The following is a 15,325-nucleotide window of genomic DNA, read 5'->3' as shown; positions in this document are numbered from 1 at the left end:
ACGTAAATAGGTTAAATTTGACCAGAACACAAGCAAAGGGTTAAATCTCTGGCACTTGGAGCGAAGTATCACAAAATCTCATTTTGTTTGGTCCTGTCCCATTGGATTTGCCTACACTGCAGTGATGTAACCTCGTAAGATTTTTCTCCCTCTCTCAGTCCCGCAGTCATTTTAGGGGGTCATTAAGTTTCACAGTGCAGCAAAGTGCCTCTGTGATCATTGCGATGTGTGCTGAAAGCCAGCAGAGGAGAGCCGGATTAACAGGAGGCGAAGAGTCGCTGACTTCTGAACTGTGAATCAAACCGCGCTCCGGCACTAAATTTACAGTTACAGAACTGCTAGAAGAAGAAAAAAAAAAAAAAGGAATTCTGAGTAGACACGGTTGCAGAAGGATCTTGTGTTGCATTGCAAAAACTCTTTCTTTTCTCCCACTATATTGAGATATCTGGACTGATATGCTAATTTGTGCCAACCAGCTACAAGGTATTATTTCAGTCACATCTGCATGTTGTTTATTTGTCTGCTAATAATATTCTTCTGCAAAATTAATTTTGTTACTTTGTGTCTGAGAGAAATCTTGTTGGGTGCTAAATTTGGTGAAGTTTGCCACATATATCACTAATAATATAGCGTAGGAAAAATGGCAACCCATAAGGTAAAAAAAAGTGGCAACCTATAAGGTAAAGAAACATTTAAAGGTCATGTACCCTATCAGAAGAAAGCTTCTGAGAAAAATAGTTAATCTTACAATCATCGAGTCATCATCAAGTCTGAAATATAACCCACACAATAGTGTTCTGTACTGTGAACCCCAAACATCTCCTACTTCATCTACAATCAAGATCTCACATCTCATACGATTATTTTTATTATTATTATTATTACTTATCGAAGACAACTTACATAACATCCACATCATCCATTTTCACAGGGAGATGTTTCCTGAAGAAATCCAATTTAAGTGCCTGGCTCAAAGGCCTAGCCCCTCAGCTTGTTCTATGCCAGCAAGATTAGCAGTGTTCATGATATAACCGCTGCAATAAGAGCCCCACCCCCCTTCTCCTGGCCAAACAGCCTTGCGCTGTGCAGACACTGGCTTTTGATAAACCTCCAGCGGATCACTATCACAGTTTTAATTGATTAACTTCTTTCCATTTTTTTCAATTGGGCTGTGGAACCAAGGAAGCACCGAGCATAAGAGTAAGCGAGGGAAATTCTAAAGGCCACTTATAAAGGCTCCCACAGCTCACCACGGAAACCAAAAGAAATGAGGTGCTTAGCACAAATGGAGGTGTTTGAGGACAGCGACCATCGCCGGGATTTCTGCGTCGCTCAGGAACGCATCCCTGGGCTTTACTCCCATAACCTGTCCACCTCTCGGGAGGATAAGCCCTCAATGTGATATTACACAACAGCAGCCTGTGGCAGAAAATGTTTGTGGCACTGCTTCACTTTTTTTTATCCAAATAGAGTACTGCATCCGGGGCAGGACTATGTCATTAGATGCTTAGGATCAGGTGCCTGCAGTGGCCTGACTTCTTGGATCCCTCAGCCTCGGCCACATCATTCAGATGTGCTCATGTTATGATTACATTAATTTAGCTAAACAAAGTGGCAGGTTACCGGTGAGTTGTCATCTGTAAGTAAATGTGCTGCTCCTCCAATCAATGCTACTCATGTCACTCACATATTAGCCTTTGCAACATTGCGTGCGTGCTATGCCATTAGCTCTTCTCAGTAGAGATTAATATTTTTCTCAAACATAAATAATTATCTTTCCCAGGAATTGATGCACACTGTCCTGAAAATCCTGGGAAACTGGGCTTGTTTTCATGGCATAAGCTACCAGTAAAAATGTTTGTCAAATATCGGGCAGTACTAAATAAAACAAGGAAAAACATGCAAAAACCTAGCCTATAGGTTCCCAGTTATCATCAAATACTCATATCACCCAATCTTTTATCGAAAGAATGGCTAAAGATCTGAAACCATTAAGTGTGATGCATATGCAATAATACAGGAAGGGGGCAAATACTTTAATGGCACTGCACAATATGTTGTCTCTTTACAGATAGCCTACATCTAGATGCAGGGTATGCTTACTCCATTGCATTGTCTGACAACCCAGAGAAAGCTGGGGTTGCAAGGAAGCTTTCGGGTGTGCAGAGCTGTGAACACTTACAAAAATGTTCATAAAAAGTTTATAAAAATATGCCTAAAGTATACTTTTTCTGAACTAAATCCCAGAGTGTAGGCTATGTAAAGTGCACTTCCTTTTTACTTTCCGTAAGCAAATGGTTTAAAAATAATTAAAGTATACCACTTTAGGATGCAGATGTCAGAATAAACGGTGTACATATTCCAGGAAATACTTTAGGTATACTTAAAATGGGTTGGATTAGTTTTATAAAGTACATAAAATATATGAAAATATATAGGCATCATAAAAATAAACTTGATGTATGTAAGTAGCCGATGCTTAAAAAAATAAACGTTTATGTAGGGGAGAGAGTATTCTAGCAGGAATTAGATGCTAGGTGACCAAAAAAATGATGTGCCAGTCTGTATAAATGTAGCAGCTGTTGCAGTTATGCTGCCAGTTGCTATAACAAACAATAAATATGTTTACAAAATGCCATCTAAAGAGAAACTAGAGAGTTGGTACTAGGGCAGGTCATGAGGGGGCTTCAGATTTGGATATTTGGGACAATAGGTGGTGCTGAAGACCATCTACATGTAGTGTCCTTTTGGGGAGACCTTAGGCATTTTAAATGGAGTTTAATATTTATTAACCCCTTCTGTACCACCTTCTTTTTTAACACAAGCCTGGAAATGACTTTGACTACAGGCATAATCCTCCTCTCTTCTGAAAGGTAAACCTTGGGGGTTTGACACAATTACTCTAAACATTACTGAAAGAAAGTAACAAAAGCTCAAACAGAGTGGAAGTTTCTTCTCACCTAAATTTATTTATTTTTATTTTTTCAGTGGCAACAGATGCTTGTGAGTGAGTCAGGTGGGCTCAGAAACACAATGCAGCCACATGCATTAGCCCTAACCCAAACACGCAAATTTTAGGGATGCCACATTTTTCTCGTTTTATTGGTGCAAATCTCCAATGCAACACCTTAGTAAATGGAAAAAGACTATTTATCTCAGTAGTGTCTATAAAAGTACCACAAATCCTTAGTAAATATGGTCCTATGTGCTCTCACTTTATAACTAAATAAATAGGCTGTGGCCTGTAAAATTTCTGAGATAATAAAATAAAAAATATAACAAAATGGTGCATAGTAACTATGAAATATACTTTGGCATTATACATAAAGCAGACAGTGGTCAGTCGTCAATAAAACAGATATTACCCAATTTAAAACAAAACAGACATTGTCCTTTAGGCTAAATAAAAGGAAATAGGCAACGGCCTTTAATGACTCACATTACTTATTTTTTTTCCTAAGGAAGTGCATCGATGGACGCAAGTGATTTCTGATCTTTGTACTTAATTGCCCACAAACAAAAAATGCTCTCTCTGCTACCACAGATGCAGCCTGGATTGTGACAAGCATGTCAAACAGCTGTTTCAGATGTCTTAACGAAAGTAAACCACATATATTTTGTAAAATAATAGCACTGGTGTGAGCTAATGAAAAAAAAAACATTTTCCCGTTATTATGTTTTTTGGGAAATGGGAAATGGTTTGGGCAAGAATTCCCGGGAACCCATTTCCTGGTGTTAAACCTTAAATTTCCAGGCCTAAGCCAAAGCTATCTGACCTCAGAATGTCTGCCTGCTCTGATTTACAACACAGAACATTTTATGAGGTTATGTTTGGGCTGCAATGGTCATAAAGCAGTCCACCATACGGATCTGCTTGGGCGAGCAGAGGAGCAAACGTAGAACAAGCTTGTCAATATAAATGACTGGGCACTTAAAATGGACACTTTCCTGCTCTTCTACACTTCTCTAGTACTTGAGTTCTATCAGCTTTGTACTTTATAGTTATTATGGTACCTGTGACAGAGAACTAATTCTATTTTTCCCACGGCACGCAGGCAGGACTGCCGCCGTGGGCTATGCATGGCAAATAGTGGTCTGTCACTAACTCACTCATGGACGACCTTTGAGGGACGTTTCGTGAGACTCACGCACAGGTGGTGCTTCGTTTAGTAGGATGCATGTGCAAGTGGTATGGCACGACATTTTTAAGCACAGCTTTATCGCCTAACGTTACTTTAGCTAACCCTAACATGTTCGCGTTTCGCCTACTTTAGTTAACCTAGTTAGCGCATACGGACTGCCTACTTTAGTTAACCTAGTTAGCGCGTACGGATGCTATCCTGCACGCATGAGTAGGAGCTAAGGACACACAGCTACAACCACCGATACAGATGTATGGACACACGGAGGACAACAAATAACGTTACAGAGGTGAGGACATGCCATAGCTAGCTAGCTATATAGTTAGTACAGGTGCGCCGTGGGTCTGGACGACTTCGTGCGTGTTAATTCTATGCTCCAAAGTTCGCGGTACGCCTCGCCTTTTTACAAGCGTATATATTTTAAATGCGCCACACCGTGTCTGTTTCAGTTTGTTTGTTTGTTGGTTGAAGTTGTATGGGGAATTGTCAGTTTCCATCAAAACAAAACATTACATTTTTACTCTTAATCATTGCGAACTGTTTATATGCATTTTAACAGGTGCACACATTACTTTGTATCCCCAATACGCTACGTTAAATCACAGTTATACTCACAGCGAATCGTTTCTGCAGCATTTGGGCAAAGGAGGGCGATGCACTAATCATGGTGGATTTATGCCTTGTGGGTAGTGTAGTTTACAGTTTATTGCAGAGCGGGAATCTGTCTATGTAATTGTGATGTATTGGTAGTGGGGTAAGCATATTTGTTGAGTGTGTGTATGTGTATTTTCAGGTTTATAGGTTGGATATAAAATGACACTTTTTATGATTTATGTTTAGTTAATTGATTTTAATGGTAAGAATGGTACAGTCTGAGGGGGGTTAGCTTATTTCAGGCCTCCATTTGGGTCAGTAGGAAGAGTTTGGGATTGAGTGAGGAGCCTACTAAATCCTACCAAGGAAATGTTTTTGGAAGTGATTGCATGGGTGTCTTTATTTGCTTATTTAGTTTTGTCATTATTTAGTTTGTTGGTTTTTGGTTTTGCACTTTAATAAAATAATTTTACCGTTCACCCTATTTCTACTTCTGGTGCTTGCAGTACTCCTTCTTATTACACTTGTAATTACACTGTGTAATGTACCTGGGCAGTTTTACTCTACATTTCTTTGATACATATTGAATATATTGATATGGAAGTGGGAAAACATGGGCTGAGTCAGTTCTCTTAATCTGTGAATCAGTTTGACTGTTGAGTTCTGCTCCTGAACGCTCAAATTTGTTGTAATGGGAACTGCCAAAAGCCTTTTCTCCCTGAAGCTGAATACAATTTTAATTTACTGAGAGGCCTGCAGTGAATCACAGAGTGGTCAAGAGAGGGGGAAAAAAGTAGGCTACTTATTTTTAAACTGATATGCATGGTGACTGGTCATTCATTTAAGCCTACAGATTCATTACGGAAGTTGCCTTCTGTTCTTTTTTAAATTAAAAACTTAAACTTTTTTTCTATAGTGTGAACATTATCTAGCTTAAGAACCACTGGACATTCTGAGACAAAGTTTGCCAGTGGTCTACCTACAAGCATGTACGCATACACATCATCTAAATGCAAGAAATACAGTAAAACTTGTATGGTATTAGGTAGGTATTGTCTCTGTGTGTGTGTGTGTGTGTGTGCACGTGTGCGCAAATATACGCGTGTGTTTGTGTGTTCATATGTCTGCATTTGTCTAGTCTTCAGGGAACTGTATGAACAACACAACCATACATCTTAAAACCAGGAGTGAATAGTGAATCAGGCAACCAGCACACCATGGCTTCACTCCAGCAATGACCAAGCTTATAGCAGCAGTGGCCAGAGAGCATGTGCATCGCTGGAAGAAGCCTGTCACCAAGTCTCATTACCCAGAAGATAGCAGCATCACTTCTATATTCTGCCTGACATGGCTGCCGGAGCCAGCGACCTCTTTGCACCGGGAAAGCAGACAGCTGACACTTTGAAAAAAGGGTGTGTTCCCACCTACCACGTGGCACCAGGACAGCACTGGCCAGCGAGAAACCCTTGTACCAATCCGCTGTGCTCTGGAGCTGGGGAGCACAGCCAATGAAAGGAAACCTAGAGCATCGTGCACAATTCAATCTTCATAAGAAAGATCTGCTCTCATATTAGGCATCAGTTCGTAATATGGAGTACTGGCTGTACTATATTTTGACATTGTTCATTTGCGTCAGGTATTTTAGCAGCTTCAGTGGAGAGAGTGTGTATATACTTCAAATGACAAAACATTCTTCATCGTGCATGTGTTTGATTCACTTGACATCTCTGTAATCGTCTGAGTGAAGACAAGCGGCTTAACTGATGTACAACATTGGCTGGTCACATTAATATGAATTTGTTTATGGAAAGTGTGCGCATATTCTGAGAGAGAGCTGCAAGCGCAGTAATGTGTCTCCTAAAGATCCTTCCATGACTGTTGCATATAGGGTTGCAGTTATTTATTTCAGTGTTATTCTTGAATAAATCTGCTACCGTGTCACGTTTACTCAAACCCCACTTTCCTTTTGCAAATGCCGTTGTTGTGCTTGTACAGAGAAGAAGAGCAAATTACGTGTAGTCCGATTTTTCACCATTAATGTTTTTCAACAGCATTGGCAGAATGAAATAGAAATTGTTTTGTCAAACACTCGAAAAACAAAGAGAAAAAATTATCCCATATTGCATATATTGTATTAGCTGGCATGTCCCCTTTCTTTTTTGTAATTGCATCAAACACTGTTTTGGAGTGGGTCCAAGTGAGTCTATGGTGTCAGATTAGTAATCTGAAAAAAAGCATCTTGCTTGATTTTTTGCTTTCATTTTTCCACACTTCATCTCATTCAGCCTAATTAAACAAAGCTGTGATAGGTTAACGAGGGCCTTCACTGTTATAGCGAATTACTCCATTTTGTGAAGCATATAGGCTACAGCGTAGCAAATACATATAGCACATGTACTTCTGCAGAACTATAGTTTGAGTGTGCCGCACGTTCACTGACAGCCCTGTGTAAATAAAAAGCAGCAGGGAAAAAATTGTAATATTTCTAATTTAAAGCACTGCTCATTCGCCCTTTTCAGACACCAGGGAAAAGCGCGCGGGTTTTAGCGGGAAAGCAGCCTCGCCGGTCACGTTCAGCAGCACGTTGTTCTCATGTCTCTGCGTCGGGCGCATTTGCAGTCTCCTCCTCGCCCGTTGTAATTTCGGCCAACGAACGTCTGGCTCTGACATCCCATCATATTAGGCATGCTGTTTCTCAATTTTTATTCCCCCCGCGGGGTCCGGGGGTGATGGACATATGGGCACATTCCGCGCAAAGTCTTTTGGATTTTCTAACACTCAGAGCAATATTCCACATACGAGAGCTGTCACCAAGGTAACGCAGCACCCTTTTTCCTCTGCGGAAAAGCTGCCAGCGCTTGAAGTCACGGACCCTGAATTTTCTTAAAATGACAGCCTCTAACAACTGGCTTTCTGTGCCGCAGCGACGCAGGGCAGCAAGCACTTTAAAAAAATAAAAAAAAATTTTTTTTACAAAATGTATTATTATTTTATTTTAAAGGAGCATGTTTTGCATTTAATGACAGCCCAAAACATAAAATTGCTTTGGCCTGTTCCACCCTCTTGTCAATCACATCACTCTTTTCTGCTCTCTCTTGTCAGATGGTAAATACGCTGCTAATCACTGCCGCGAGGCTCGTTTATCACGCGTTTAATTAGAATAAGGGGGAAGTCTACTTCACTCGAACCCACAGCGACCCTCCGGCTGCAGGCATCTTCAGCTGTTAGCGAATGCATTTCCCTCTACTTCACTCGCAAATTGAAACTCATTTCCAAACAATGTTTTACATTGTTGATTTAGTTTGATTGGGTTTCTTCACACTTGAGCTGTTCCTCATATTAACCAAACAGAGAACGCGCTGAAGTTGGTTGACAAATAAGGACCCTTATAATAGTATTAGTGGCACTCTCACTCTTTGCCTAAGTATGTGCGCACATACACACACACGCTGCAGTTATACTTATGACTAGATTTACAAACAACAGTACTTGTTGCTATCTATAATAGAAATTTTTTTTATGATAATAATGTGAGTGAGATCTCTCTTTTAGAAAAGGATACTGGGTAGCTGGAAGGGAGGAAAGGGTTCCAATCTGTAGGATTCTTGGGTTTCTCCAATCCTGTCACATCACAGACCAGTGAGTCCTCTTTCTGATCAGGCATCTGCAATTAGCCTGTGTCACTGCAAATAAAGTTTGTTCTTCTGTACAGTGACAGCGCTGCTCAGCTGGTGGGCTGTGGAATGTAAATAAGTGACAGCAGACAGGTAGCCAGCCTTGACAGTAGCTTGGGTTTCCTGGAGTTTTTAATCACAGGGCTAAATTTTACATCATAACCCTGTCAGAATCACAAAGAATGGTCAGGAAAGGACAAATGAGAAACTGTTAGACATTACAGTTTGTGAACGATTTACAGTAACAAGGGAGAACTGGTCGTTTTCACAAGAAGTATTACCATATTGCTATCTAGTTATAAAAACATGTGTGCATGAATATAATATGTTAGATTAACATTGGTCCTAACACACGGGGGACTGGAAACCAGTGTGGAAATCATTTGCATGTAAAGCTAGGACTTTGTGTGTGATGAGATTATCCACAGGAGACATAAAAGAAGGATGAGGATGGCAAGCTGCCAAGAGGCACAAGAAAAAAAGTTGATATCCCATGAAAGCATCAAACACAGGCAGTGAATCACTTGAAGAGCAGCCTCTGGGTAGCATCAGTTGCTATAGGCAGGCTATGGGAGTAACGTCCCATAATTACACATACAAATAGAAACTAAGATGAGCACCAATCGTCTAGGTGCACCTGTGTCCCAATCAGCAGAAAAAGGCAGTGACACTGACTTTTTGCGAGTGCTTTTTGAATGCGTTTTCCAGGCGTTTGCAGCCATCTCTTAGTCTCAAAGGAAACGTGAACCTTGAGTGAATGTGCACCAGAAGTGTGCTGTGGTACCATGAGATTCCTGACATTTTGGCATCCATATTGGAGACAGTGCTGCTTAAGCCATTAGAAATGTTTCAGTGTGAGGAAAGGGGGCAGCGTATGTTTAAATCTAGAGAAATCCCACAATTGCCTTGTTTGGACAGTCTGATACTGAAGTTGAATCGGCCAATTCTTCAATAGAAGATGAAAAATATATGCTCTGTTACTAGCAGAAACACAAATAATAAATGCACAGCAAGATTAGATTGATCATGGTACTTCCCAATGGGCTGCTGGGCAGAATTTATGAGCAGTACCTGCTTTAATTTAATTAATGTCAAAGTGTCAAATATTGTTTTCCTAATTAGAAAGACTACACAAATTGGTACGTGTCACAATATGACAGAATGAATATTTGTCTACTTGCAATGTTGTGTTACATGTTCCTGCACAGTCACACTGCACACACACACACACACACCTAACACACACACACACACACACACACAAAGCCCAAGGCCTTTGTTCTTACATTTTTCCATAACAAAGTTTGACAAATTCATAAATAGCTTGCATTTACTGGCACTTCATGCGTGTGAAATTGAAAAAGTAGATTGTTTACTTTTGATTGTATTTAGCATTCATTTATTAAATTATTTTGCATGGGAGGGGGGCTCCAATTAGACTCAGCAGGTCAAGATTTCAGCTGGGAAATGTTTTTGTTTTTTTTTCAAATTCCATTCAAATGTGTTTTTTTTCTGTAATTACACTATGCGGTAGCCAAATCCCAGAATTTATGAAAAGTCTTTTTACAGAAGGTGAATTGAACAAATTAACTGAAATTATTTAATTAATGTGCGCAATGCCAGAGGGTCCAAAATAGCTTGGTGTCTGCAAATTAAAAGAAAGCTGATAGTGGCCAGCAGAAGTTAAAGGATCCAAGCGGAAGCAAACTGAATCTGTGTGTGTGATCCTATAAAGTAATGCTACATGTAATGGGTTTACACTGCATTTGCACACTTAAATCTCAACGTGTGCATTGACTGCCACCTTGGGCTTCATGCCCTGAAGGAAGCAGGTTAACCTATTGACCCATCTCTCAGCAAGCTTTCCCAGGCATCGAGTGTTGAGAAAAAGATTCCCTCTTTCCTCTCAGATGGAGAAAGCAGAGAAGGGAACAGATAGAGAAGGGGTCCCGGGTTAGAAAGTGCCATGGCTGGGGACCGAACCCCTGCTCTCACGGAGGGACTGGCACAGAGCTGGCAGCCCCACGGACTGTGCCACACACCTCGCCAGATGAGAAAGAGATTTCCAAGCATTAGCTGAAGATTTTGAAGCATTACATTTTTAACAAAAAAGAAAATTAAAAAATGAAACAGGGCTTACTACAATTGAAATGAGGCAAAATACATCATTATTGTAGCTCCTATTAATTTTTTTTTCCAATTTCATAGTGATCAGTATCACAGTAACAATATTTTCTGGTGTTAAGTTGCACAGGTTACTAATTTGCATACACTGCACATATAGGAATCTTTGGACAGCAGCTTTTTCTACAATTGTCAGCTGAAGTCACAGACTACTAAGTTAAATTTGGTAGACTTTACTTCATGACAATTCTGATTGACACTGACATTTCTCTAAGCCCCACCATGTTGTCAGTTGGTATGATTACTGAGTTGAAGTTGTTGTCAAGAGACAGGAAGAACCTAACAAACTATAAGCAGATGGTAACATTCCAAAACAAGGTGATTGAGGTTGATTCCGCCTTTTAATTTATGATGGTCTTTCTTTTTAAGTTTCATATTTTTTCATCATGTAAAAACTAAAAACCGGGCTTTAATTTTAGGAAAAAAAAAACAAAAAAAAACATTTGTTTTCCTTTGATGCAAGAAAGAAAATAGCTCCTGTTACATTCCTATCACTACTTGATTATGGTGACGTGTTGTATATGAATGCTTAAGCTCAGTGTCATTAGACACAGTTTATCATAGTGCTTTGAGGTTCATAACTAATGGTAAATGTATGACTTGTCAGTATAACTTGTGTTCTGTGGTCTCTTTACAAGCCACTGGCTGAAATGTATTTATAGAGCCATCTTGGGGATGCTCCTAATGTACTAATCTGTCCTTATGATCTATGGATCTCAGTACAATCTGCAGACCCAATACTTTTGTCTGTTCGTTGTACTTAAGACTCAAACTGAATTAAGTACAAAAGCATTTAGGGTTGCTACCCCATCTTCTTGGAAACTGATTTAAAACTAAAGGACCTAATGGTCATTGGAACGAGATTCATTTGGAAACCTGTTTTTGTTTGTTTTAACTGAGATTCTGATTGGACCCCAGTGGACCATCTCTCTCTCTCTCTCTCTTTCTCTCTCTCAAAGAGAACAGGAACCTGAGAATCTGTGGACGCTGGTAGATTGAAATCAGGAAGATAATCCATTTTCCAATGTCTGTCCTCTCTATGACACTCAAAGAGCCTACTAATCCCCGATTTGGATGAAAGTCCATGTCTATTCATAAAATCTAAATCCATTTACTGAGTATCCATATTAAACTGAGAGGCATCCCCTATTTGATCAATAACTCCCTTGGTGACTTCATGCCTCCATGGCTCTCAACAGAGCACATGAAGGCTTAACACTGGGAAACATGTTCCCAGGAATTCCCATCCAAACCATTTCCCATTTCCCAAAAAGTATAATAACGGGAAAACGTTTTTTGAGATGATCACTAAAAATGACTTCTATCAATATACAACGCCTCTGTCCAGATTCCAACATGTAGAGACACATGTCTCAGTCTGGGGTTTGACATGTAGAGGATTGATTACCTAGGTTTATTTATTCCCCTGATCCAAATCCAGGCTCTACTTTCCAGACAACTCTTTCATTTCCAGAAGTGCCAGAACAACACATTAGCATGTGCTCCACACACTCTGCAACAAGACATGCAGTGGACAGTGTTATTAAACTACACCACTCTCACCGGAAGATCCTGTTTCTCAGCCTCATAATGACTTCCTTGACTTTCAATGACACAGCTCTCGGTCCTCATGTTGACAAACGCCAATAAAAGGCTAGAATCAAAACTGGACACTGAAAGCTCTCTTAAAGCTCACTGTATAATATATAATGTATAATATATAATCATGTGCATAAAATAACTATGACTCCTATTGTAAACATATTCTCGCAAAAGGTATGCCACTTATTACCAACCCCTGACTAGTTTAGAAGCGCTGAAAAGGACTCTTAAATACCTGCATCATTAAATACTCTCACAGCTAAACCTGTTAAATCTGTTCTGAATAGCTTTTATTCTTTTCCAAAATTCTGCAGAATTTAGGCCTGTCTCAGGATCTCCAGGCACTTCAGACTCCTCTCCTAGTCTGAGATGCGTCATGAACACGGGCTGCGGTGGGGAAATCACACGCTGCTGAACACACGGTGCGTGACACGCTCGCGCTGGATCGAGCAAAGTTATTTATTTTCAGAGCAAAGTTAAAACTTGTAACATAACTCACGTGTATCTGCCCCCCACCCTACCCGTTAAAAAAGGCTATTTTATTTTATGCCCAAAAAAACACCTCTAATGGTTTTTTTTATTATCGTTATTATTTTTTTTAGCTTCCGCATAAATTGTGCGTTGCATGCAAATGCTGTGATTTATTCTTTCATGGGCTCCCTCCTCCTAGGCTAAAACAAAATGGATAAGAGTGATGATAATCATCAAATTAATATCTACAGACGCTGAATTTTTCATTATAAAAACCTTATGATGCACCATAATTTTCTGCCTTCAGGTGGAACTCACATAGAATCCACATAATCTATTATTGCAGGCAGATAGAGCACTTTCTCCATTCTACTAAATTAATAGGAAAGGACTATGACAGTAGATTGAATACTTATATACACACTTTTCATTCCCATGTAACCCTCAAGTAAATCAAGCGGAACCTATTCACGATGCATGTCAGCGGTAATATATGATGCGCACAGATAAATGCATACATAATGCATAACTGCCTTGTAATGCAAGCTTATGTTCTGTATGTCCTCAATCATCAGGAAAGAAACATTATACACAAATATAATTTAAAAATATTATTGGATGGGGATACTAATCTGTTAAATTGATAAGGTGGTTGTACAATGCATTTCTGAAATTTAATTTGCAAGATGTAGTATTATATAATTTACTACACAGTCATATATTGTGTTTGCACATCTGTGACTAAAATAAACTACAGTACATTTTTCTAATCCACATGGCAATTTTTTTTTTAAGAATCACAGTAAACATTTTGAATAACATTGTATATATATATATACAATGTTACACACATTTTCTTTAATGCAGAGAAAAATCCTCACCAAGTCTTACCATAAAAACTCGCTGGTGTCTCTCCCAGAGCCCCATATTACAGTCTAATCTATTTCAGCATGCAGCTCTGCTTGCTCAAATACTGAGGCAAAGCCTCTGCATCATACACATCACGATAAGCAATGATGAGTCAGGAGATCAGTGCCAGCAGGAACCTGTGTCGTGCGTCTGAAGATGTTTTTAGCCTCTGTTCCATTACAGAAATTGAATGTGTGATAACTTTAGGAATTCTTGAAAATACAACGATAAATATATTTCATGACTGCATATTCTATTGCAGTATATCAGAAAGTTTAAAAAAATTATGTTTGACTTTATACTTTTAAATGTTGCAGTATCTTCATTTATTAATTGTATCTCCAGTATAATCCCCTTCTGAGTGTCTTGTTTAGCTTTTTATGACTGTTTCACATTAGTGAAAGAGGGTAGCCAGTCAGGATGGTCTGATGTTATACACTATATCAGGAGGCTTCTACAAAGATGCTTTGATTTTATTTAGATTTTTTGTAGTACACTTTGTCTGTGATCAAATATTGTTTATTTCTATTTATTTTGTATATCATGGATTTGTACCCATCGTTCATTCCGTTAAAGCCCTATATAGAACTGCATTGGAAATAACAACTCAGGGACAACTCAAGAATCTGCTATCTGACTCACAGCAGGAGAAGATGTGAACAGACAAAAGGTGAAAACAAGATACTCTTAACTGATATGATGCACACTTCTGCACTGTACTCTATGATGAGGCCAGGGGCCACACACACATGCACACGCACACACACGTTTGTGTCCCAATGTGACCGCAGAGTTGAGCAGCAGAGGGTGAAACAAGGTCAATGAAATCATTGAAGAGGGAGGCACAAGTGCCCAGTCATCCGTGTGCAATAAATAAAATAAAATAAATAAATCCACCATTGTCCAAGTTTAAACGAGGACACACTTCAGGAGGGAGACATCCTGAGGAGAGGGGCTAGCAGAAACAAAAACGATCAGAGCAGCAGTCAGTCTCAGTCGAGTGAGTAACAGTTAGATACTGAAATCTGCTGAGAAATGCTGGAAGGAGCAGAAAAACTGTTCAGTCCTGGGGGTTTTACTGTCAGTTGAGTTCTGTTTGACTTTCACAAATAGTTGTTTAATATTATTTATTTATTTGTTTATGCATTTATTTATTTACGTGTGCCTCAGGGGGACTGGCTTGGCCCACATCTGTGGATGGATGCAGACCTATGAGGCTCGCTTCAGTCTGCAATTATTTGTCCGAGAGTTTGAAATGTTGGTTTACATTTTAAAAATTCATCTTTAAAAAAAAATTGCTGCAACTGTCATGGTGTAACCCCAAGTTCGCCTGATCAAAAATAGCTATGAGGCTGGATAATGAACTGTTTTTTTTGTTGTTTTGTTTGGTTATTTGTTTTTTTCATAACTGGCTCAACCCAGCCGATCAGAAGGAATTTCTTTAAAAGTTAAGTCTTAATTTCTGAAGGTCAAGCGTGGCTCTTGAGAAATTGCTGTTTGATTTTGGATGGCATCCCCTAGCAGAAGTAGCCCCCTGGGGGTGAAAGTACAACTGTTCAGAAAGCACTTCAATTTGCTTTCAATGACCCCGTATAAAAGGGCCTTTCTCCTAGAAAATATGCATACGTAAAGACATGCACCACCAGAAATCCTACCTTGTATCCTAATCTATCATCATGATTTATTTTTGACTCCTTATCATAGAGAGATAAGGACTCAAATAGACCCTTTGGACATCTTTAAAAGTAT

General features: G+C 39.4%; 1 long non-coding RNA gene across 3 annotated transcripts in view; it reads right to left on the bottom strand.

The window, feature by feature from the left end:
* The window catches only part of LOC135255686 (uncharacterized), a 44,881-nt gene extending 40,086 nt beyond the window's left edge, over positions 1–4,795 (bottom strand). For all 3 annotated transcript variants that reach the window (XR_010330234.1, XR_010330235.1, XR_010330233.1), the window contains exon 1: positions 4,758–4,795. This is a non-coding gene — a long non-coding RNA (uncharacterized LOC135255686). The remainder of the gene's footprint in view (positions 1–4,757) is intronic.
* Positions 4,796–15,325: the final 10,530 nt, after the last annotated feature.

The sequence above is a fragment of the Anguilla rostrata genome, chromosome 5 (genome assembly GCF_018555375.3).
Source record: "Anguilla rostrata isolate EN2019 chromosome 5, ASM1855537v3, whole genome shotgun sequence".
NCBI lineage: Eukaryota > Metazoa > Chordata > Actinopteri > Anguilliformes > Anguillidae > Anguilla > Anguilla rostrata.
This window is presented reverse-complemented; position numbering and strand designations above follow the sequence as displayed.